General features: G+C 43.2%; 1 long non-coding RNA gene across 1 annotated transcript; it reads right to left on the bottom strand.

Moving 5' to 3' along the window:
- Positions 1 to 1,207: 1,207 nt before the first annotated feature.
- Positions 1,208 to 6,267, bottom strand: LOC146821400 (uncharacterized). The gene is made up of 2 exons (XR_014963157.1): positions 6,150 to 6,267; positions 1,208 to 3,522 (listed from the first exon to the last, which is right to left on the bottom strand). It is a non-coding gene; the product is annotated as an uncharacterized LOC146821400 (long non-coding RNA).
- Between the last annotated feature and the right edge of the window lie 447 nt (positions 6,268 to 6,714).

Raw genomic sequence — 6,714 nt, 5'->3', positions numbered from 1 at the left:
AAGTCACATACCTTACTGCCCAATAACCACCCTTCCAGAACCTTAGCAGAACAGTCAACAAAGTCCTCCCAGTCTTGATGTTGTGCTTTTTGGGTATCCCTGAACTTTATCCTGTATTGTTCAGTGGTTAGGCCAAACCCATCTGGTAATCATCAGCATACTCTTTTCTTACAGTGAGGAGCTTATCGCTACCTTTGTCTGCAAAGGATAGCCATACGATTGCTGCCCACTGCCCTTGGGGGACCCTCTGTACCTTACAGGCCCTCTCCAAGGCAGTTATCCATTTGTGGATGTCATCCCCTCTCTGGTAGGGAGCGACAATCTTACCCAGGTTTCTATGGTCATAAGACCTCTCTCTATCTCTAGGGAAGTTGCTGCCACCAAGGGACTCTAGTCCCTCCTTTTTTCTAGCTCTGTAGAGATCTAGGGCTTCCTTATCTAGGGCCATCTGCTGCTTTCTGAGGTGAAGCTGAGCTTGCTCATACTTCAGCAGTCTCTCTCTCTCCTCTCCTGGGAGGTTTCCTTCCATCTGTGAGAAGAAATAGAGGTCCCTACAGATAAGTAGAATGGACAGACTCCCATGAGAGAGATCTATCCCTTCTAACCCTACCTTCAACTCTTCTTGGAGGGACAAAGAGGGGAGCATTGTGCTCTTCCTCATCATCCTCATCCAGTGGAGCTGGGGTGTCCAGATCCTGATCATTGTCATCAGTCTGGTGAGCAGTAGAGGTTGGGCCAGGGGGAGTTCCATCCCTAGATCCACCCTCAACTGCTGCCCCAACCACTCTGCCTACCCCTTCAGGCCCACTAGGCCCTACGAGATCATCCAGCCTGAGTAACTCCAAGAGATACTGGGTGGTTGGGCTTTTGCCCGTCTTCAGCTTCCTAATAGAACATAAGGCCCTAAGCTGAGCAAAGGTGTGTTTTGAATGTGGCTACTCACCAATAAGCCACACCCAATCCCTGCACTCCCACCTGGGAGGCAAATATACTACACCTTTGCACTTCCTAAGGTGGGCAAACTTTCAACACTCCCCCAAAGGCAAGGCAAGGCAAGAAAACAATAATTTGCGCATCACTTGTGAGGAGTAGCGCCAACTTCCTATAACACAATTACCTGCTAGAAGGGAATTCACCCATCCTTCTACAACAGAATACTTGGCCAAGAAGAGTCCACACCTCCTGCTACAAGGAAAAGACGAATTGGTATATCTGGGATGTATTTATTAGTAAATAGCATCACACAGTAAGCCAAATGCACCTAACATAGCAGACTCTAACATATCAATAATATGATTGAACATATTCAAATATATTTAGCAAACTTATAATCTAAAGGCACGAATCAATAACTGAGCAAACTATAATACTGATTAATAAACAAGCAATAACTGATATAAGATAAGGTACACTGGACGTCCTGCAAGAGATCAGAAAGATATACATATATAGAGAGCAGAGGAGTACTCTGGATGTGCACCTCCCACACCACAAAGAAAACACCTCCAATGATCAAAGAACCACACAACTCAATACATCACCTGGTGCATACACTGCCCACTTCTGACTGGGGGATTTACAGCCGGGGATCAGAGCTCAGCAAGCCAGGGTTCAATCCGAGATAGACACGTCTGCCCTCGCTCGGAATCCAAACTCCCAGTTTCTCAGCCTGCAACCCTCAGCTATAAACACACTAGAAGATTCGTGAAAGACCTCCTCCCACCGCCAGAGGAATTTTACCAGAACTGGCCAAGTTCCAAGCAAGCATCTCCATGGCAGTAAGGAGCTCTCAAGTCTCTTCTTCCATTCGCACTTCTTCCAGCCTCTGTCTTGACGAAGCTCTCACAAGGCCTTCCACAGTACACTAAACAAAAACAATCGCTCAGGAAAACACCAAGACCTTGAATGTGAATAACCCAAACAACTTGCAAGCACGGCTGTGCACGCAGCAGCAAGGCAGAGTCAGACATGAGGCCCTGTCAAAGGCAATAGTCCGCACCTATAATTCTCATTCACACAACTTACAAGCACCACTGTGCACACAGAAAAGTTTGAAGCAAGGTAAAGACAGAAGGCAGAATAACATTAGACTACGTCAAAACCAATAGGTCAAAGTCATAATTCACCTAACCCAAATAACATTATACACTTAATCTCTCAGTATACAACATTGAGCACATGTGTGCACCACCACCCACAAGACTGCACCTCAACATCCCATACCTTCTATTCTTGGAAAGACTATTCCACTAAAAGACAGAAGAAAAGCAGGCATATGCAAACCCATCCTACATTAAGGCTAAAGTAACATAACACACTTAAGTCAGTACAAAATGGTGGTGGTCGAGGGTCATCATAGGGTGTCAGACCACAAAAGTGGCTCATTCACCACATTGCACCCCATGACCCTCGATCATCACCATTCACATATATCAAAAACAAAATCCTCAACTAAAGGCACAACTATGAATGAAGCACTGCATCTCTTAACTGCAAAAATGAAATAATTGCAAAGCAAATAGCAACTGTACATCATAACTGAAAAACAAAACTATCATTGAAGCACTGCATATCTCAATGGAAGCAAAATCATTTAAAACCACATTTCTAAATTGAAAGGCACAATTACTAAAAAGCACATGTTGAAACAGCAACTCATCTGTTGAAGCGGCTACATAAAAATACATAATTCAAAACAAATCATGACTAAAAAGAAACTATGATCGAAATGCTCCATTGCAAAACTGAAAAACTCATCAAAAGCATATGATAATCACTTTAGAGCAAATAAAGTCTGCATTCCCTAAATACATGTAGAAGCAATAACTCAGGTGCATCTAGAAATAGCTCATAGATATCTGGATACATGTTTAAATGAATACACAAAATAAATGAATCAAGCTTTTGAATGCTCCTAATGCCTCTAATGGTTAAACTGGAAACTCTACTGCCAAACTCATATATTGAAGCAACAGCTACAGGTTATTACTGTTCACTAACTCAGAAAATATCTACGCCGATCGCAGTAAAGCGTCTCTATAGGTCTTCATTCACAAAAACAAAAACAGTCCTTCTGTGTAAAAAAAACACACAGCCGGCTCCCATCGCATCTGAACTTCACGTTGATAAAACAGTTCTGGCAAAGCCCATCCTGTAGTTCCTTCTTTTGTTTTGTCTTCACTGTCACACAAGCAGGTACCCTGTGTGAAAGGCACACAGCCTTCATGCATGGAAAGTTGGCCTCACGTGAAGGAAACAGTTCCACACTTTGCTTATCCCTCTGTGCTTGGAAAGAAGCAGTCCATCATGCTCTCCGGTATATATCTGATCTCCGGTATATATCTGATCTCCTTGACAAGGGAGGACCCCATCCATTCTGGTCGGCCACAGGCATCAGCCGCCACCGTCTGGTCTGGCGATCACTCCAGGCTTGGGGGTGGGGGGAGGGGAGGGGGGGGAGAGGGAGGGCCCCACTCACACGGGAGAAGGGAGTCCCACTCACACGCGGAGAACTGGGCAAATCTGAAAAAAGAAACAAGCATCACTCTTCTTGCAAAAAACATTTTTTCAAAAGCTTGCATTTCTACATAGCCCTCCTCTAGCTCTGAGGAATTGTCTAAGAATACTACCAACGCTTTAGCCTCTGAATTCTTGGTAAAATCTCTCTTTTTCTATACACAGCAAGAAGGGCTGGGGCAGTCTCCTTCTCTCACTTCACCCCTCACAGGTGCTGCCCCCCTTCACAAATCTCTGCGGACACCAAATGGCCCCTCAACAAGCAGAGACGTCTCTGCTGTCTCTAGCTCGCACCTTATCTCTTCAAGGTCAACGTGCTCTGAACTCCTGCTGCCAACTTTCGTCTGTACCTATCTATCTGCTCTGCCTACCGGGGAGAGGAGCTGAGATGACCCCTCCTGTAGGAATTCCTCCCCAGCCTTCACAAAAAGCCTGAGCTCTTCTCAGCATTGCTGGATGATCTCATTGCAAGCCTCCCAAACATCAATCTGAAAGACGCTTTCAAATGACCCACTCCCAGAACAACTCTTTACATGTCTGAGAGGAAAAACAGCTTTAACCATTCCTTACCTCCAGCAAGACTTCACATTCTTTAATCTGAAAATGCTCCCCCATTCTGTCTAACTAATTCAAGCAAATTCTTAACTGTCATTAGTCTATAACCTCATGAAAAAAAAAAAACTAAACTGCTCTTGACATATCAAAAAGAAAAGAAGCATTGGCAATATCAAAAGTCACATATCAAGTCCCATGGTACTTCTGTAACAATATCTGGGACAGCATCAGTCAAAGAAGGTATGTTTGCACACATGCTACACAATTAGGGTCACCACCTCAATCTGTCAAGCCCTGAATGATCTCACTGATCCCTTCATGCCCATCTGGCATTCTGTACTTTTTCAAATTAATTTCCTTTATAACATAGGGCACCTTCACTGGGAAATCTTGTGTTTCAAACTCCACTTCAGGACTTTCTATCAAATCCTGTGCAAACTGTTTTTCTGTCTGTACATGCCACTTAATAACCATTGCAATCTCCCATAGGCAAACCACATTTTCTCCAACTCTGTTCTGTCCAGTATCTGTTGGTGCGCAAAAGCACAACATTTGTCCAGCATCTGAATTTAAAAGTAACCTTTCATTTCCCTGCACTTTACTGTAACCATTGTACACAATCTGCTGTTCACATCCAAAATCATATTGTTGCATTTCTCTTTCGAAGCAAAATGTATCATTCACTGTAATGTCTAATTTATGTCCGCAACCGGTGATCGTTAAGCCTAAAACATTAGTCTGTTTACTTTCATGCACATTCCTTTCTGGCTGAGAAAGCTCCTCAGAAGAATTAATTAAAACCGTCTGTGTAGCTCGTAGACTGACTGTATTCTCTGTAACATTTATCACATCTGAATCATTCTGGCTGGTCAAAGTAAACAGCTTCACAGCCTGGTACACATTTAATTCTGTCTTCAAAGATATATTTTCAAACTGGGCATCAACTAGCTCTGTTTTCAACTCACTACGTTCTTTTTGCAAATGCCCACATGTTTGATGCATATTAACCAACACATTTAAAATAACACCGCTGTCTCTGTCTAAAATGTCATTAATCTCCTGCTGATTAACACCCTTAATTGCAACTCCGGAGTCTTTAAACTCGAAGGAGTCCCACGCTTCAGAGTTATGTTCTGACATTTTACATTCACTTTGCAACTGAAAACATTTGATATGCATTCCTTAGCAAACACTTGAAAGGGATCCAGTCCTTTCTGCCTTACGTAGCAAGCTATTTATAAGCACTTTTTACAAAACACACTTAAACACACACACACACACACCAATTCTAACTCAGCACAATTAGCTCACTTCATGAGCCAGCACATAATATGGGCTACCGCCATGCAAATAAATCAATTGATATCTAAGAGTCTGCTTTCAATTTCTAAAAAAAAACAAAAAAACATTTCTTCCCCTTTTAAATCAATGTTCAGATCCTGCAACCGACTACGCCAAAATGTTTTGAATGTGGCTACTCACCAATAAGCCACACCCAATCCCTGCACTCCCACCTGGGAGGCAAATATACTACACCTTTGCACTTCCTAAGGTGGGCAAACTTTCAACACTCCCCCAAAGGCAAGGCAAGGCAAGAAAACAATAATTTGCGCATCACTTGTGAGGAGTAGCGCCAACTTCCTATAACACAATTACCTGCTAGAAGGGAATTCACCCATCCTTCTACAACAGAATACTTGGCCAAGAAGAGTCCACACCTCCTGCTACAAGGAAAAGACGAATTGGTATATCTGGGATGTATTTATTAGTAAATAGCATCACACAGTAAGCCAAATGCACCTAACATAGCAGACTAACATATCAATAATATGATTGAACATATTCAACTATATGTAGCAAACTTATAATCTAAAGGCACGAATCAATAACTGAGAAAACTATAATACTGATTAATAAACAAGCAATAACTGATATAAGATAAGGTACACTGGACGTCCTGCAAGAGATCAGAAAGATATACATATATAGAGAGAAGAGGAGTACTCTGGATGTGCACCTCCCACACCACAAAGAAAACACCTCCAATGATCAAAGAACCACACAACTCAATACATCACCTGGTGCATACACTGCCCACTTCTGACTGGGGGAATTACAGCCGGGGATCAGAGCTCAGCAAGCCAGGGTTCAATCCGAGATAGACACGTCTGCCCTCGCTCGGAATCCAAACTCCCAGTTTCTCAGCCTGCAACCCTCAGCTATAAACACACTAGAAGATTCGTGAAAGACCTCCTCCCACCGCCAGAGGAATTTTACCAGAACTGGCCAAGTTCCAAGCAAGCATCTCCATGGCAGTAAGGAGCTCTCAAGTCTCTTCTTCCATTCGCACTTCTTCCAGCCTCTGTCTTGACGAAGCTCTCACAAGGCCTTCCACAGTACACTAAACAAAAACAATCGCTCAGGAAAACACCAAGACCTTGAATGTGAATAACCCAAACAACTTGCAAGCACGGCTGTGCACGCAGCAGCAAGGCAGAGTCAGACATGAGGCCCTGTCAAAGGCAATAGTCCGCACCTATAATTCTCATTCACACAACTTACAAGCACCACTGTGCACACAGAAAAGTTTGAAGCAAGGTAAAGACAGAAGGCAGAATAACATTAGACTACGTCAAAGCCAAT

This window comes from Triturus cristatus, chromosome 6 (assembly GCF_964204655.1).
Source record: "Triturus cristatus chromosome 6, aTriCri1.1, whole genome shotgun sequence".
Taxonomy (NCBI): Eukaryota; Metazoa; Chordata; class Amphibia; order Caudata; family Salamandridae; genus Triturus; species Triturus cristatus.
The sequence above is the reverse complement of the archived record's forward strand: the minus strand, read 5'-3'. Positions and strand labels throughout refer to the sequence as shown.